Below are 19,905 nucleotides of genomic sequence, written 5' to 3' on the forward strand. Positions count from 1 at the left end.
GATTAGGACCGCCCCTAAACTTGTCCTATCTAGGACCAGCTCCGTCAAACGCCGAATTGAAGAACCTAGTCTGTTGAGTAGAGCTACCCCATCGGGCTAGGCAGTCCGCAACGGAGTTAACTTTTCTGGGGATATGCTTGATTGAAATTGTCAGCAACGCTCTAAGAGCTTGAAGCTGATTTTTCCAATAATAAGCATTCCAAGGAGGGTTCCCTGTTGTAGAGAAAAGGCCAACCACAGCCAGGCGGTTGCTTTCCACCTTGACGTAGGAGAGGCCCATATTCTTGCAAATTTTGAGGCCATCTATAACTGCCTTCATCTCCACCTGAAAACTCTTCCCGTGTCATACCCTTTTGAGAAGGCAAATTTGAGGCCCACTTTCACTCTTAGGCTTCCTTTAAAAAAAATAAAATAAAATTCTATACCCAAATAGGAATAATGAATGATAATGATTATTGATGGATGCATGTATATATGGCAGGTGGGAGGATATGTGGAGGGGTACGAGGGACTGGTACTAGTGACAGTAAGGGGAGCTGGGCACATGGTTCCAAGCTACCAGTCTCAAAGTTCATTGACCATGATCTCATCCTTCCTTCAAGGGGTTCTTCCTCCTTCTGCATAAGTGCCTGAAAGCTAATATATCACCTGAATTTCTTCTTCTCTTAATAATTTTCTCATGCTTCCTGTCATGAAAGATTCTCATCTTAAGTCAATAAAATTTCAGGTGGTGTGCTCTCACCTTTCGTTAAAAAAATCATTAAAGTTTCTTATCCCATAATATTTTTCTTGAGTATGGTTTAAACACCCCACGTTTCGGAATGGATGTGCTTATGTATCACCTGATTTACTTCTCTTAATAACGTTTATCTCCGGAGAAAATCTTCCTCTGCTCCTTGCTGGATGCTAATGTCTCGAAGGTGGCTCTGCCTGGCCATGGCTGTTTTTTTATGGCTATGTTTGCTGGGGAGTTGCTGGATGAGTCAAGCTGCTGGATGTGGTCTGGTGCGGAGTTGCTGGTCGGGTTCATATAATTCGATCGGTGCTAGGGGCAGCTCTGTCTGGTTGCAGGCCCATCCAGGAGGGTTGCAGTTCATGTGCTGAAATTGCTGGGAGCGTGGTGTTTGCAGGTTTTATATTTTTGTCACTTCTTTATGCTTGATGAATCCGTTAGAGGACTACGGTGTGGTAGGTCTCTTGGACGTCATGCCCTGCACTTCAGATACAGAGTGTGCACGCTCATACTCGAGTTATGGTCTATAACTCGTACACTAAGTGTACATAAATTCACCCATTATATAGTTATTAAGAGGCATAATTTTAGCCTACATGTACCATTCTACCAATATAGCATAAGGGTGAGAGATGAGCTTTCCATCAAGTGGGCAACGTTGTGTTTTTCTTTTTTTTAGATGAACAAGGTGACTGAATGTATGACAATAAGCATTCAGGGAAGTGGAGGAATCATGCTAATCATGTCTTTAAAAAACAACCAGAAATTTGGTTTAAGATTGGTAGCACAACAGTAAAAGCAAACACCCAATGTTCCTATCCCTACCTATCTCAGAGACACTCTGTAATCAAACAAAGAAGGAAAATATAAAAGCAAATGCGACTCCTCTTCCTCCATTGCATGCTGCATCCCGAGTGATTCACTTATAGCGATACTTGATGAAGTCAATTTCCTTGGCATTGCTGTGGAAGCACTGCCTGCAGCACATAAGCCCATAGTTCCTAATCAACCCATGCGGTTTCCGTAGACCCAGCAAGCATGAGATCCAGGGCAATAGTTCTTTGGATGAGAGTTCCAGACGTTGGTGTGGCCCATCTTCTCCCGTTGCAGTTCCAAGCCCTACCTTCAAGAGAGTTGGTCCAGAAGGAGAAAGACAACAGAGCTCGGGAACCCTAATATCAAGTGGGCAACGTTGTTTAGAACTTTTGGCCTACAAGTAGTCTAGTTATTTCATACCTCAGGTGAACGAAAAGGTGAACCTATGTACGAAACAAATGGATTTCCATAGAAACTGTTTTAACCGAGTTTTCCAATGGGTGGACAATAGTGATTAAAGCTTCTTGCGCAAAAAAAGGTTGTTTCACTCCTAATGCGGCACAATTAGGTAATACAAATTTTAGAAGACATCCATTTGTTTTGAAAACATGTCTACTTGAGGTGTGGTATTAGAACGAACTTCCAGGCTGAAGTAAAAGCAATGTTGGATTGGCTGAATCTCTGCTTGGAGAAAGGTTTTAATTTGATTGAAGTGAAAAGTGACTCAGAAGCAGCTGTGAGCTTATTCTCTAATATAAGTCATATTCCATGGAGCATCTACTACTGGAAGAAGATGATTGAAACTCTTCAGGGGAAAGCCACCATATCTATTCAACACATTCCGAGGGAAGCAAACAGAGTGGCAGATGGCCTGGCTCATCTGGGTAGCGATGGCCAAACGAATAAGGACTTCAATCAGCTTTTGGACTTCTACTCCTGACCCAAGGGGAGCTCCTTCTGGACCGAGCGGGCCCAGGAATGATTAGGAAATCATAGTAACGTTCTGCTCAGTTTCATTCTAGAATACGTTAGGTTGCCTCCTCATCTTTTATCCTGGATGTCTAGCCCGAAATGTATGTCGTCTGTACAGTTGCCTCTTAGTTTAATGAATGCAACTGATCCTTTAAAAAAAACTTCACTTTTAGGCCAAAAGTTTCAAACAGTGTGGCCCACTTAATAGAAAGCGTTATTCTTACGTGTTATGCCATATTGGCACATGTGTCTACATGTGGTTGTGCAAGGCTCCACCCATGTGTGGGCCTAGCGAACCTCACCCAAAACTTATGCCTAGGTTCAAGAATCAAGTTGATTGCAAAACCAAGTGAGCCGAATGTATGCTAACGAAATGGATGGACAAATATTTAATCTATATGTATGGCTTGTTAGATTATCAGGGTTAGACTAACCCAAAATTTATGCAAGGGAAGCTAGATTGTGGCTCGCACAAAAAAAAGAAAAAAGAAAAAAAAAAAAAGGACATAATTTAAATGCATTCTATATCATCACCGCATTATCATTCATACATCCAATTGTATTCACTTCTTTTGTTAATACTTTGTCCATAACATTCACATTTATAAAATAAATAATCAAAAGAGGTCTAAATCCACCTATTTGGGACTTTATTGAACTAAAGTAATCAAGCATAACTCAACTATATCATACAATGAACAATTCTCAATTTAATCCATATAGTAATGTATATAAAGAATGGAAAGTAAACATCTTAATAAATCAGTAACAAAAATGCATCAGCCATCTAGTGCAGTGATCTTGTCCTTTGCCAAATACAATCATTGATCTTGGGTATTATCTACCGACCCAGCCTCATTTGTCGGCACTTGACTTAGATTTTTTGTCTCATTTATGTCTATATGGTTGTCAATCCACAACATTTGCTAGTCAAGCTAGTAAGTGAACTCAACATGATTCATATATAGCATAATATAAGATAACATAATTAAACTAAAATTGTCACGATCTAGATTTTCACTACTTGGCGTATACTTCAGACCCGAGATCCACATCATGATTTGTACACTGTGTTCTTAAACTATTTGATATACTAACACAAATTCACCTAACTAATAGTACTACTATAGATCTAAATTTCATTCATACTCAACCACATCTCATGAATAAGAAACCAACTATCAATCTCAATCATTAGTTATTAATATAGAAAAGGATCCTTCGATTCGGGGTCTTATGCAATAAAATAAATTTATCCAATATATATATATATATATATATGTTAAGGAACGATTCTTCATTTCTGATCAAAATTTACATTCAGGCCCACTAACCAAAATAATTGGGGCTTATCATGGAAAAGAAGAAGAGAGAAAAAACTGCACAAAATCATCCATCCCTCCCAACCTTAATCAAACCCAAACCCACCTTGTATAGGAAAATCAAGCCCCTTACCTCTTGAGGGAGCTCGACTCTCCTCTCCCACCAACTGGAACTTTAAGAGCCGCTACCCAGACAAACCATAAAATTTGCTGCCGAGTTGCCTTCCTTCATGACGTGTCTAAAAACAATCCGACTTCTTTGCATCAACTCATGCATCCTATACACCCACATTTTCCATTTCCAACCAGGCCAAGCCAACCCGTTGAGCATATCTACAACCGTCCTCAAATCGGACTCAATGATAATGTGGGGAAAACCCCATTGCAACCCAAATTGGATTCCGTCATGGACGGCATGAACCTCTGCTTGGGTATTCGACCCCACCCCATACTTAGACGCAAAAGCAAAGAAGAATTCTCCATTCGGGCCTTTATAAATACCACCTCCGCCAGCCAAACCTGGGTTACCTCTAGCAAAGCCATCTAGATTTATTTTAACCCATCCCAAAGGGGGTTTCTCCCATTTAATCACCCTAGGACTAGCATTCACCCTAACTAGAGAACCTGGACCCCCAAATTTCCTCCTTAAATCCTGCTCGGTCGATAGATAAAATTTTATCCAATATAACTTGAAAGAAATAATTAATAATCCAAGAACATTAAATAAAATTAAAATGATAATCATGGTTGGTATAGGATAACAACTTCTTTCTCCGTTAAGTAGTGTCGCGTGTCTCCTAGGTCATTTTCTAGCTCGACCACATTCTTATGTTCCATTGGCTCACCCTTAATCACATCTGTACAGTTTTACATCAATACAGGGTAAGCTGGTCAGGCCTAGTGAGAAGTCCTAACATAGTTCTTCACATCAAATTAGAATAGAATAACAACAATCATACACAATATAAGTTCAGAAAGAAAATGCAAATGTTATACAATGCGTAAAGGCATTAAATGAGGAATCTGTCCACTTACTTAAGTTCTAAACCCATCAACCCGCATCTGTCCATTGGCAGGCTTATACCATTTAGTAGTCATAGGCACTGCCCACATCTACTCCTTGAGTAGACTTTCATTAGCATAATGGGCTTCTGGTAACGATTCTACCAGTTATACCATCTGATGAGGTTTCTCAAAAATTCAGCACATGTTGTGCATGCAAATGATAGATGCAGAAGTATATCAAGTAGTTGTGAATCATGTATTGTATAGATCATTCTGATTTTCAAATTCGAATCAACACAGTCCCATACTATCCAGTAATATCAGTATATCATTCAATTCATGTCCAATTAGTAATTCAACATATAGGTTGCATCAATATAGTAAATCAAATCATTTATTATATTAACGCATTAATCAAATTATATCATTATTTAATATAAAAATTACATGTTCATCCAAATCAAGAAAGAATACATGGCAAGTACATCAAGGTAAATATACAACTTATCAGACAATCCAACTATTTTAACTTAATTGAGGTGAAACACATCGGGATCACTTACTTTGATGCGGTAAAGATGATTTTCCATATATATACATATATATATATATATATATATATATATATATATATATATATATGGTACTATGAGGTTGGTCAACCTGTGTGGGCCCCACCATGATGTGTGTCGAAAATCAATATTGTTAATTTGATAGTTCCCCTGTAGGTTATAGGATATCTCAAAAATCAATCATATATGGAACTCAAGTGGGTCATACCATCTAAAACCATGTGAAGACGTGCCTAACACATATAAAAGCACTTGGTGGGGCCCACCTGAGTATTGGATGCGGTTGAAACTTGGTATAACCCCTTATCCAAGTGGGACGCACACAATGGATGGGCTGGATTTGTTAACCACATCTTAGTGGGCATAATAAATGATTATAAATGTTTTAATGGGAGGGTAACCCCTCTCAACTATTGTATGTGGTGTGGCCCACCCAAGTCATGGATTGACTTGATTTTCAAGTTTGTGGCCCACCATGGAATGGTGCATCTGACAAATGGGGTAGATTTTCGACGCAAATCATGGAAGGGCCCACATAGCTCCACCTCATGGGAAGTTCCATGAGGTCGACCTCATAGTACTATTCCCATATATATATATATATATATATATATATATATATATATATATATATATATATATACACACACGAACACACCCACACACGCATGCACACGAACCCCCGAATATCACAGAACCCATCATACGTGATGTGGATACAAATTCTGAACCGTTCATGTGAAGCAGCACCTCGTGAAACCCCTCGGGACCAAGTTTTACTTTGATCTAAAACTTTGATGGGCCATGAAAAATGAAAACAGTTTCCTCACTTGATTTGCATTTCTCTTTTCTATGGCCCACCAGAATTTTAGATCAGGGTGAAAATTTGTCACAGGGGGTTTCATGGGATTCCACATCACATGGACTGTTCAGATTAGACAACCATGACACATGGACAAAGATGAGCACGTGCGTAGGTGCGCAGGGGAGCATGACTATATATATATATAAAGAGAGGAATGATCACCTGCGCACCGGTTTGTTGTTAGTTTCATTTGCACCTCGACATCAGTCGTTAGATCTGACAGACAATTGAGATTAAAAAAACATTTCACAGGCATACCTCAAAACACTAAGTAAAACTCCGCTCTTCTCCAATTAAATTGCCGAATTTACTGGTATCTCTCTCGCTTTCCCTCCTTGACTCCACTCTAAAAAGGAAATTGATTGCGGTGATGTGAATGGTGATTGCGTGGTGATGTATTATATCCACCTCGTCCATCTTATTTGTGATATCATTTTAGTACATTAAACCAAAAATGGAGTGGATCCAAAACTCAAGTGCGCTACATGAGAGGAAACAACGGGGATTCAGTGACTACCATTGAAACATTTATTCAACCACAAAATCTTGTTATCAAGCTAAATTTTTTGCGATTTTACTTCATCTCATTATTAATGACCTTATAAATGGTTTGGATGGCATATAAACATTAACATGGAGCCCAAGAGTTTCAATGGTAGGATAGTCATTTCCCATTTTTACATCTTGTATGGCCCACTTGAGTTTTGAATCCACCCCATTTTTGGTCGTATGTTTTAAAATGATCTTGCAAAAATAGATGGACCGGGTGAATTTCTCACAAACATCATGATGGACCTCAGATAGCATCCTACTAGCCATGTCTCTACATGCGCTATCTGTACACAGTCCGCTCCTGGTTTCTCCGGACGAACACGGATTATGTCTTACCCGTCTCTAGCTAGGAACAGGCAGGAGCTTTGAGTGGTAACTGTGATGCATGGGTTATATCCACACTGTCCATACATTTTTTCGTATCATTTCGAGATATAATCCAAAAAATTAGGAAAATACAAGACACACATAGACTTCACAATGGGTATTAAACTCTTACCATTGATAACTTCTTGGGTGCCACAGAAGTTTTAGATCAAGCTGATATTTATGATTTGTCTTAATCCAGGTCCATTTAACTTTATGAATGGATTGGATGGAAAATAAACATCACGGTGGGTGATAAAAGAGTTTCGACGGTGAGAATCATTATCACCGCTGCTTCCTGTAGTTTGGTCCACTTGAGCTTTGGATTTGCCTCAGTTTTGGGATAATGCCCTGAAATGATAAGGAAAAATGGATGGACAGTGTGGATAAAACTCATACATCACATTGGCCACTCAAAGCTCTTGCTCGTTCCTAGCTAGAGACGGGAGGGAGTTGGACACAATCCACATCCTCTCTGGACGCAATCCACTCCCGGATTGTGGGGTGTGCCACATACGGGGATTCCCGCTAGGTGGGGCCCACTATGATATTTATGGAAAATCTATCATGATCATCAGGTTTGCAGGATTATTTTAGGGATGGGCTAAAAAATTATCTAAAAGACTAAACCCAAAATTTAATTATGTCGTACCTAAAACGTGTGTAGGTAAATTTTTACAGTTGAAACTTCCCTGGGGTCCACTGTGATGTTTATATACCATCCATACTGTTCATAAGGTCATTCTTACTAGGATGAACTGAAATCATAAAAATTGGCCTGATTCAAAATTTATGTGGTCCATGCACCTTTCAATGGTGCATGTTCAATCCTCTGCTGTGTGGCTCATTTGAGTTTTGGATTTATGTTAGTTTTGAGACCATGTGCTAATATAATATGAAAGAATAGATGGAAGAAGTGGATTCACAAACAACACGATGGGCCCCACTAGCTTCCCGATCCTGCGAAAGCCATATGCAGGAAATCCGCGTCCACACCACGACTTCGATGGTTTGTTGATGTCATCAAGTTCCGTACGACCTAGCATGATGCATGTGTTATATCCACACCGACCAGACATTTGAAAATATCATTTTAAGTCATGAGCCCAAAAATGAGGCAGATCCAAAGCTCAAGTAGACCACACCACAAAATGTAGTGAGGACAATGGTTCTTACTGTTGAAACCTTCTTAAGGCCCACTATGATGTTTACTTGTCATCCAACCTGTTTATGAAGTAACACAGACTTGGATGAAGGAAAAAACAAAAAAAACAAAAAAAAAAAGTATGAAATTGATCCAATCCAAAACTTCTACAGCCTTAAGAAGCTTTCAATGATAGACATTCAATCATGATAGCTTGTAACACCCTGATTCTCATAACCCGAGGACGATCGCTCGAGTACGAGAACCCGAGGGTTATGTTATAAAATAAAATAAAACTATCATTCATCTAATTACCAACACATTTCATAACATCGAAATATAACCAATATATAAACTAATAAGAGGAGTTCAACATGCGTGAATAAAAGTAAAGAAGACAAGCAAGATCCCACAGCAAGGGATTTTTAATTACAATTCTCAAACTAAGCAAAATGAAGATAATGCCTGAAAACATGAAAGTAAATAGGTCCGATATCCTCAGTTGAGCTCCAATGGCTCAACCGTATCAGCATACTGTCATTTCCCTTCATACTCCTCATCAGCTGCGCCAAGGGTCCCATCATAGGCGCCACCTTCCTCCATCATACTTGTATTTATTTAGTGCAACCACACTATTGGGTGAGTGAAAACTTAGTGGGAATTTCCCGCAAGGATTCATACATTCATATAATTCCAAAACAGTTTAAGCCAAAAGTAATCAATCATATTGCGGATAATATGAACTTAATGTAAATGTATGAATGTATGAATGTATGCTCAAGATACAGGTCGGGGATGCACATCCAGCTGTCAAAATAAAGGGATCACCCAAGGAGAACTAGTCACCCGGAAAAATACTCAAAGGTACGCCCAAGGAGAACTAGCCACACAGAAAAGACTATGCAGGTAAGTGCGCCCAAGGATATCTCCTGAAAAAATACGCGGGGTACGCCCGAAGAGTGTCTAATCCTGAAAAAGCCTCATGAAAAGAAAGAGCGCCCAAAGTGACCCTAATGCACACGACCTGTGAGTAAAACTGAAAGGATAATACCTTCAGAAATTCAAACAGCGTGTGGCTTACAGTGAGCACTCGGAAAAGCTCACATGTCATATGTGGATGTCATGCACCATGATACTCATGCATAAGATTATTCTCATAATTATGGTCAAGGCTTGTGGTTTTTTAATAGGAAATCAAACATTCAACAAGAGCTCAGTATAATTATTTTACTTCCGCTAAGTCAAAAAGGGAGCCCATAAATGTGGCATATCAAGAATTTAAATTTGAGAGAAGTTTATTCTACATCTCACAATGGGTGACATTCCTCACCTACGGTTCGTTATATGACTTGAGAATAAATTAAAGTATCATCATACTTGTAGTTACTAGTAGAACTATGCCTCAACATTTACAATTACTAAAATAACTTAAAGCATGCACCACTACGTCCTAATCACCTAATTATTATATAGGACTTGGGTAATTAAGCATTAGCATATTACTCAATTCAACATAACTAATTAGAATTGAAAGACATAGTGTACTGTTCTAAGACTTTATACACCATAGATTCAGATTAAAATGACATTAGCATATAAAATGAGATATGGAGTAAACTTATCATTCAAATGGAGACAAGATTTTTTTTTTTTTTTTTACTTAATATAGTTGGTGAAAGTGTACATATAACAAGGTAATTCAAAATATGGCATAAAGAGTGTGATACAATTCTCATAAGATGGATTAAAACAACTAGATTCAAGACAATCTTACATGATTATCAATATCAATCTAGGATTTAAGGAAGCAACATTAAGATTCACATAATTATACCTTCTTCATACTTTTAAGCTTAAGCTAATTTAGAAATCAATAAAATGAGGAAACCATTGGGATATTCCTCACCTTGATTGAGAGTTTCTCTTAATTTGAATCTTCCTATGAGGTGAGTCTATGAGCTCCTAAATCAAAGTAATGTGAATCAATTTCTATTCCAATTTGTGTATGGACTATAGGTAAGTTGAGATAGCCCTCACTTACCAGATTTGGGATTGATTGAAGGAAGGTGTCTTTCAAGTGTATCAGTTGTAAACAGCCCCTGAATAAGATATTATAGATTTCCAATGAGTCAGTACCGAGTTGACTCGGATGGGGTTCTCAACTAATAACTAGTTGAATCCGATTCAAGGGTTTTGTTAGCCTCAGGGTTAAATTGAAGGTCTATTGAACCCAATGCTTCACAGAATCATGCACAACAGGTTGGAGTCAGCTTTACTCAACCAGAAAACCGACCAAGTCAGGTCGACTATGAGTATTAAGTTGACTCAGTGGGGTAAAACGGTCGGGTCAGCCCCAAACTGGGCAGATCTGGAACGCCCTTAGCTGGCTCCAGGTTCAACTAGGCGAGTTTCTTACTAGACCCAACTGAATCAAGCCCTCTAATCATGAAACGGCCCTGAGTCACTGACTCACGGCCGATTCGACTCAGCCGAGTCATCCTTTGATTAGTAACATGCAACCAGATGAACGTATCAATGATCGGTTTGCTGTGCTGATCATTGTGCAAGGCAGACCGATCATATCTGCTAATGTACATTGGGTTTTTGCACTCCGGACGTTGATCAGAGTCACCCCACCCGTGACCGAGTTGAGCCGTCTGTGGAAACGGTTGGTCAGGTGGGTGGAAGCCATCAAATGCAGAGGAAACAGACGAGATTACCTGACCAGGGTCGATGTTGGATGCAGAAAAGGGGTCTAGATGAGGCGTGCATCTCTCCGAGCCTGTCGGAATCAGAAAACTCGCCACCAGACCTGATTCTGGTTGTCGTTAAAAGCTTCTGTGTTGGACAGCGACTAGAAACTCGTTCCAGTTGCTGCTTCCTCTCTCAAACTCGCCTGATTTCTCTCTTTCTATCTTCTCTCTATTCCTTCTCCTTCCCTCTAAATCTCACCTCTCACCATCACTTTCCTCTCTCTGTTCTCTTTACGATACCAGAACGACTCGGGCCGAGCCGAGTTGTTACCAAACCAGCAACTCGCTCAAACGGCGTTCAAACTCTCCCCCTCTCTTTCTCTTTCTATTTCTTTCTTTAATTCTCCTTGGGATTCGCCCTAAAATCAGGCTACTTATAGCCTTTCCGATTCTGGAGGGTTCGATGACTATTCACAAGGATTAGTTGTGGAGAGATTTTAGTTAATCAAGCATAGCTAATCGAACAGATTTCTTAAGGCATCAATCCTTACGCATGGGTTCAGGCGTTTGTCCCTAATGAAAAATGGGTGGGATGGGCCACCCAATGAACGGATTGGATGCGTGAACGGGCCACCTGTGTTGGGTGTGGGTTCACGGTCGGATCGAGGAAGGTGACTCACTGATCATGGCATTTTTGTCATGGTCGAGTTATCCATTGATCTGATGCGTCTATAAGGGTTGGATGGTGTCCAGGAGGTCTACGTAGCCCACCCAACGGTGTGTAATAGCCAGTGATTACAACATTGATCCGAGAGAGGCGATGTTTCGTGTCTACGCGGCATCTTGTCAAAATCTCCGCGTTACTACGAGATTTTAAACTGCCCTAACGCGGGAAACCCAGATCAGATCGAAAGAAACCTCCAGAAGTCAACGATCGACTGGGATTTGTCTTCCCCAATAGGGAAAGATTCTTTCCGCTTTCCGACGAGTAGGGGTGCGTTTTTGAAAAAAAGTAGGTCTGACTAGGAGTTCTCCGCGTACTTGGCCTCTGTCCGATGGATTCCAACGGTCGGATTGGTCAGAGGTGTGGCGGACCAGGATATATCGTCCCTGTCAGCGTCATCCTCTTACGTTGCTCGCTGGGTTGCGAACAGAGGCGGCAGGGACGGTTTTCAATTTGAAATCTCCTCATAATTATGGTCGGTAGGATTCCACAAATCAGATGGACGGTGTGGATTTGGCTAATGTATTCGGAAAGTGGTCATTTGCACCGTCAAACGGTTGGCGAGTTTTAAGTTAGCGACGGGCGGGAGTTTTTCTCATTTGAACTTTAAAAATTCCTGGCTTTCATCGGGTCAACAATCGTTTGACCCGATGGTGAGTCTCGTCCACGGCGTGAGTGCACAATCTGTGCTCACGCATCCATCAAAAGTGGGCTCCACGACCGGATCTAGGGTGATCAGCACCGACCAATGGCCTTGGGGAATCACTATGCACCCATAGTTACTGTTTTGGAAACTCTCAATTTCCTTGTGGATGAGATCCAAGCCGTCAGGTTCTCTAACGGGGTTTACAAATCGTCCTAGACTGAAGATTAGCCCATTTCCACTCTTGTAAAGGCTTGCACTAGGAGATTTAGTGTCGATTATTTTAATTGGTCTGTTGGTTTTAAGTGGGGTGGTTTATCCCATTTGAATTGAAGCTTATGACAATAATTTGGGTTTTAGGTGGACTAATCTGATCGCAAAATGTTTAGTGAGTTTAGCTATTTAATCTCAAAATCTTAAGACCAAAACGGGAGTTGTTACAATCTCCCCCCCTAAATTAAAAAAAAAAAAAAAATCCTTGAAATTATACCTGAGTGATGACGTCAAAGAGGTGTGGGTATTTTTCTCGCATCTTAGCTTGGCGCTCCCACGTTGCTTCCTCGACTCCATGTCGCGACCAAAGGAACTTCACTGACGGAATGGTTTTGGTGGGCAGGATCTGCTCCTTATGATCCAAAATGCGAACAGGAGCTTCTTTTTTCTTTTTTTTTTGGAGTGTAAGAGTAATCACTTTTTTTTTATGAAGGTCAAAATATATTCATCTCGGGAATGAGCATTACAACACACCCACTCTTTAGGCCTGCTCGGGAAAAAAAGGACCCGAACAACAAGCCTATCATATTACTTACAATAAAGACCCCCTATCTACAACGACCACGGGAATCGGCCTCCCGAACATTACCTAATCTAACCCTATCTAGGAATAAAAGACCCCTGACCTCGTGGGGGAGGTCGCTCGACGAGGAAGAGAAAAAGTACCCTTAGGCTTCCGAGCCTCTGCGGGCCATCCTGTCCGCCGGCCTGTTCCCTTCCCTGAAAATATGGCCGATGGACACGTCAGTCATCAATCGAAGCCTCTAGATCCTCAGCACCCAGTACTTCCATTGCCAGCTCGGCCGAGACAAGCCGTTCACCACTGACACCACCAATTTGGAGTCGGACTAAATCTCAATTTGGTTGAACCCCAGCTCAATAGATGGCATCGTCGTTTAACTCGATTTCTTCCCAGCTGATGATAAGATATGCATGAATCCTTGCAGAAAATTTTCACTGAGTTTTTACACACCCAATAGTGTTGTTGCACCAAATAGATACAAGTATGATGGAGGAAGGTGGCGCCTATGACGGGACCCTTGGCGCAGCTGATGAGGAGTATGGAGGGGAAGGATAGTATGCTGATACAGTTGAGCCTTTGGAGCTCAAATATGGATATATGACCTATTTATTTTCATGTTTTCAGATATTATCTTCATTTTGCTTAGTTTGAAAATTGTAATTAAAAATCCCCTGTTGTGGGATCTTGCTTGACTTTTTTACTTCTATTCATGGATATTGAACTTCTTTTATTAGTTTATATAGCGGTTATATTTCGATGTTATGAAACGTGTTGGTAATTAGATGAATGATAGTTTTATTTTATTTTATGACATAACCCTCGAGTTCTCGTACTCGAGCGATCATCCTCGGGTTATGAGAATTAGGGTGTTACATAGCTTTTTGTGGTTTGGTCTACTTGAGCATTGGATCTGCCTCAATTTTGGGACAATGCCCCTAAAATGATTTTGTAAAATGGATGGATGATGTAGACATAATACATCACCACACAATCACCATTCACATCACCGCAATCAATTTCTGTTTAAATACCGGTAGGTTGTCATGTGTTAAGGTTCGAGGTTGTGAGGGTCGAGGTTATCATGTGTTAAGGGTAGGGTTGGGAAGATCAAGGTTATCATATATTAAGGGTCAGGATTATCATGTGTTAAGGGTCGGTGTTAGGAAGGTCAGGGTTGTGATGTGTTAAAGGTCTAGGTTGTGATGTGTTAAGGTTCATGGTTGTCATGATATGTTTACTTCATTTACTACCAAATGAAAGGCTAGCCATTTGTACCAAATCCTAAGGCCCACTATGGGGTGATTTGTTCCGTCCACCTTATCGGTCAACTCGTCGTGATTCCAAGAAGTATTAACTTGGGCATTGTCCACTTCCAACAAACATAACACTAACCCTGAAAAGTTTCAATAGTGGGTGACACTATCACCATTGTTTTCTATTATATGGCCCATAGCCTTAAATCAAGCTGATATTTGCGCCCTAGCCCTAAAATGACACAGGAAAAAGGATGGGTGTTCACTCCCCAAGTATAGGGTTGTGATGTAGTAATAAACTCGGTAAGACCAAGGTCGAATCCACAAGGACTGAAACTTATACGTTTCCTGAAACTGGGTAGAAATAGAACTAGCCTAAGATGTAATCTAAATCAAATAGAATTTAAGAAATAATTATGGAATAATTATCTAAAACTTAAGGAATTCAGAGGAAGGGAAACTAGGGTTTCAGAGGATCCACTTGTAGAGATCAGGGAGATCTTATGCCTGCATCAAGGATTATGAAATTCAAACTGAACTTACTTGATCTGGTTTTCAAGAGATGAAAGGTATATGAATTAGAATAGATTCCATCACCAAACCATGCCCAAGAGACAAAGTAACCAACAGAATTAAACTAATTACCAACCAACCAACAATGTATGAAGATCAGGAAGGGTACTGTCATCCTACCATGCCCATGGAACAATGATGAACAACAGGGCTTCCTAACTTCATAAACGTAAAAAGGGGAAAGAAATATTCAAAGCCATAGCAAACCCATTGTAATTTCAGTCCCAACAGACCATTAAAGACTAAGAAAAATATTCTTTTAATAATCAACTAAATCAAATTCAGTTTATGAATTTTAAAGGTACAAAGTAGAATCTCCAATCTCGCTACAGGCTTCACCTCTTAGCCCTAGCTAAGAGGTTTAGCCCGTCATGATGCGGTTAACCTTAAGAAATAAAAGAGATATAAAGGAGAAAGAAGAAAACCAGGCTCAAGTCCTCGCTGCCTGTTGAGGGTCAAATATTGCATATCAGACCCAGTTATTGCCTGGATTTTTGAACATGGTACCGTTGAATAGCCCATTTTAATCATGTTTGTTTTGCAAGGTGGAATTGCGAGCTGAGACTGGATCGGGATGCTAAAAGCACGGATTTAACGTTCAGAATGCACCAAGGCAAGGGACGGACTCCAGGGGACCAAGATCGACAGAATTACATGCCAGGGATCCGCGAAAATTGAGAAACTGAAGCTCAAGCGGCCTGAAAGTCAGCCAGAATGCAAGATCACTGGGTTTCCACCATCTGTTTGGCTCGAAACTTTATACATGGCTCGAGGACCAAAAACTAACCGTACACGTCAAATTTCAGCCATTGGATCCTCGTGAAAGTGGCTGAACTAACAGATCAGTCCATAAAATCCTGATTTGGGGCCCACCCGCTGTCCAGATACGCTTTAACTTCGGCCCCCACGGCTCAAATGAAATGGGGAACAAGATGGATGGTGTGGATTTCTCATAATCATCATACAGTGTACATAGTACACTTTTTGCACTAAGAGTGCATGGCAACACAGGGACGTCTCTCTCAAAAACAGAACTCTGCTTCTGGTATGAAACAGAGACCGCGGATAATCTCAGTGGGCCATCATCATGGTCCAAATACTCAATCTGAGCCGTCCATCATGCAGAGGGGCTCGATTTAGCCAAACCCATGTTGACTTTATGCACTCATGCATGCACACGTGTTGGTTTCAATGGTCACAAATGGACTACCCTACAACTATTGCAACTGATTTCTTCCGTGGGTCACGCTGAATCTGATCCAAAACCGTCCCTTCCCAACCGAAATTTCGTGAAGAATATTATGGATGGCGTGGATTTCTCAAAACACCGAAGAAAGTGGGCCCCACCAAGCATCAGTGTAGCCCTTGCGTAAAGCTTCGCACGTTGGGATGTTGTGATGCGTTGTGGCCCACTAAATTTGATCAAAAGGATGATCAGGACCATTCATTCAAAGAAGGAGGCCCAAAAGACCCTAGAAAAGATGTCTGTTTGGCCACATGCAAACCTTGCACATGGATTGTTGTAAAACAAAGGATGGACAGCAGTAAGAAAAATGTTGTGGACCACGCCAAACCCAATCCAAAACCTTTCATGTCTAAGTGGTTTTCCTTGCCACATCCAATGGACGGATTGGATTCATCTGAAAATCTCAACTGTGGCCCACCAAGCAACGCAGAAATAGAGACTTCTGTCTCTGTTTACGCGCAGTCTGGAAGAACCGGACACTCTGGAGAATTGCGGCCCACTACGGATGATCGGATGACCGATCCACACCAACCAGATGGGTGCCAGGTCAAGACCGAAACCCACTATGGAGTCAAGTCAGAAAAAAATATGATACTGGGTTCTCCCGATTCCGCCGAGGGTAGCTTATTGTGCTTTTTCATTGCGAAAGGAGTGCGTAACTCCACCGACTCTCAGCTCCGCACGCCTGTTCTAGCTTGTTATGCACTCTCCCAGCCGACCGCCTCACGTAGGCTATAAAAAGAAGAGAGGGTGAGGGAGAGAGAGGCAATTTTGGCAGGGATCGAAGGCTTGGGGCTGGACGTCTGCATAGAGAGTTTGTTTTTTTATTTTTTTTAAGTTTTAATTTTTATTATTATTTTTATTTATTTATTAGTTGAGAGATCAAGCTCAACCATGTTGGGCTAAACCTCTTAGCTAGGGCTAAGAGGTGAAGCTTGTAGCGTGATGGGAGAACTTGTTGCTTGTGCCTTTTGTTTAGATTGAAGGGGTTTTTTATTTAATTTTATTATGGGAATATTTTTAGTTTTTAATGGCCTGTTGTGACTGAAATTACAATGGGTTTGCAATGGCTTTGAGTATTTCGTTTTCCTTATTTTGATTATGACGTCAGGAAGCCCTGTTGTTCGCCATCGTCTCCTGGGCATGGTCGGATGTCGGTACCCTTCCTAACCTTCATAATCATCTGATTGGTTGGTAATTAGTTTAATTCTGTTGTTGACTTTGTCTCCTGGGCATGGTTTGGTGATGGTATCCATTGTAATTCATATACCTTTCATCTCTTGAAAACTATATCAAAGGAAGTCTAGTTAAATTCCATGATTTCTGAAGCAGGCATAATTTCTCCCTGATCTCTACAAGTGGATCCTCTGAATCCCTAGTTTCTTCCTCTAAATTCCTTAAAGTTTTAGATAATTATTACACAATTATTCCTTAAACTCTATTTGGTTTAGATCACATCTTAGTCTAGTTCTAGTTCTACTTGGTTTCAGATAACGTACAGGTATCAGTCCCTATGGATTCGACCTCGGTCTTACCGAGTTTATTACTACATCACAACCCTGCACTTGGGGTGTGAACACTGCCTCCTCAGCTCCCCTCCGTCTCTCTTTCACTCTCCCTGACGTGCAGCAGCAGCCAACCTCCACACGCTGATCTCCTCTTTCTTCAAAGCCAAGACCGCCACCTCCACACGCTGCCAATCTCCGTTGTTTCCCCTTGCAATCGTCCAAGCCCTGCTCCTCACGTCCCCGTTCCAGCCTCCAAGAATGCCCTTTTCTTCTCCTTCTTTCTTTGCCTATATAGTCAGCTAACAGTCGGAGAGGCCTGCTGGAGTCGGTGTGCAAGCTCGCATGTGCATGCCCGCTTCTTTTATGCAGCAACCGTAAGAGCGTTGCGTTTGGCCCATGGACGCCTCATACACTAGATCCAAGCCATCAAGGCTTCTTGAACTTGATCAGTGGTCCCCTGGGTTGGATTTGGACAGTAAAAGTAGTCGGACCGATCCTGTCGATGGTCCCTGAATGGCCCGGATCAACCGGGTCTCGGACTATGTTTACGCAGTCGTTGCCAATTGCTTGCGCTGATGCTTTGTGTGGCCTAGGACCGATTATTAGGCAATGAATCCATTCCGACCATTGGATTGGTCTCGCAAAAACGGTCGGAATTGATGTTGTTCGGGTCACATTTAGTGTGGCCCATCAGGAATATTGTTCTACCGTCTGAACTGCGTTTGACCATGACTTTTCTGAGTGTGCGTGCATGGGTTTGGAGGAACTCCTTTTGTACGGTCGGTTCGACCTTATGGAACGAATGGACGGCTTGGATCATCCTGATCAATTCAGAGGGTGGCCCATCATGATTTTTCGCAAGCTCCGTTGCGAAACAGAGCTTCCGGAACTCTGTTTTGATGATCGGTGGGCCTATGATCAAGGTTTTCAGGACAATCCAATCCATTCATTGGAATGCCCTCGAAAAACCATTCTAAGAGGACTATTTTTGAACTGGAATCGGTGTGGCCCATACGATCTTCTATGCTACCGTTCATCTTACGTGCGGTTAAGATCTTCACCCGTATGCTTGCATGAAGGAGAAAGGAAACCTAGGCGGGGGTTTTAGATAACCCGTGGAACGAATGGACGGCTCTGATCATCACTCCAGGCGTCTGATGAGGCCCACTGGCCAAAACCGCAGCTGCAGTGTGAAGACGCCGGAGCTGTTTTTGAAGTTTTGAGAAGATATCGGTCAGTGTAACACTGACCGATTGGGACAATCGCGGTGCACGGCGAGTACGTGCACATTGTGCACATGCACTCTCTTGAGTGGGGTCCACTGGGATTTTTGTGAGAAATCCGTTCCGTCCATCCTTTCCCTCATCCACTTTAAGGCGTCGATAATGAAATTTAAGTATATCCAGATATCAGGCGGGTCCCAAATCAAGATTTTAGGGGCTGATCTATCCGTTGGGCCACTTCCGGAGGGATCTAAGGGTTGAAGTTCGACATGTACGGTTAACTTGTGGGCCCTTAGCCATGTATGAAGTTTTGAGTTGAACGAATGGTGGGAACCTCGTGATCTTGCATTCTGGCTGACTTTCAGGCCACTTGAGCTTCAGTTTCTCGATTTTCGTGGATCCCTGGCGTGTAATCCCATTGATCTTGGTCCCATGGAGTCTGTCCCTTGCCTTGGTGGATTCTGAGCATTAAATCCATGCTTTTAGTACCCTTTTCAGTCCAGGCTTGTAAATACGCCCTGCAACACAAACACGATTTAAATCGGGCCGTTAAACAGTATCATGTTTGAAAAACCAGGCAATACAGGGTCTGATATGCAATATTTGACCCTCAACACAACCCCCAACCAGCATCTTGTTAGTCCCGAGCAAGGTATGCGAAAAATAAATTGAGAATTACAGGACAATTTCTATAAACTCGAGAGATTTATGAAAAACAATTCAGATATTCGAATTCTAAGATTCATGAATGTTGGCATTACTTTCTCCTAGAATCAAACTCACGGTAACTTCATAATTAAGTTCAAAATATTAGTCCATCAATTTGAACAATTCTAAACATTGAATTCCATGGATGCATAGTCTACTCTCGAATTATCAACATTAAAATTCACTTCTCT

General features: G+C 41.3%; 2 pseudogenes; one reads left to right on the forward strand and one right to left on the reverse strand.

Annotated features, from left to right (window-relative positions):
* Positions 1-630, forward strand: part of LOC131223940 (uncharacterized) — a 49,726-nt pseudogene extending 49,096 nt beyond the window's left edge.
* Positions 631-1,652: 1,022 nt separating this feature from the next.
* LOC131223950 (small ribosomal subunit protein uS14z/uS14y/uS14x-like) lies at positions 1,653-1,828 on the reverse strand (annotated as a pseudogene).
* Positions 1,829-19,905: the final 18,077 nt, after the last annotated feature.

Source organism: Magnolia sinica, chromosome 2, assembly GCF_029962835.1.
Source record: "Magnolia sinica isolate HGM2019 chromosome 2, MsV1, whole genome shotgun sequence".
Taxonomy (NCBI): domain Eukaryota; kingdom Viridiplantae; phylum Streptophyta; class Magnoliopsida; order Magnoliales; family Magnoliaceae; genus Magnolia; species Magnolia sinica.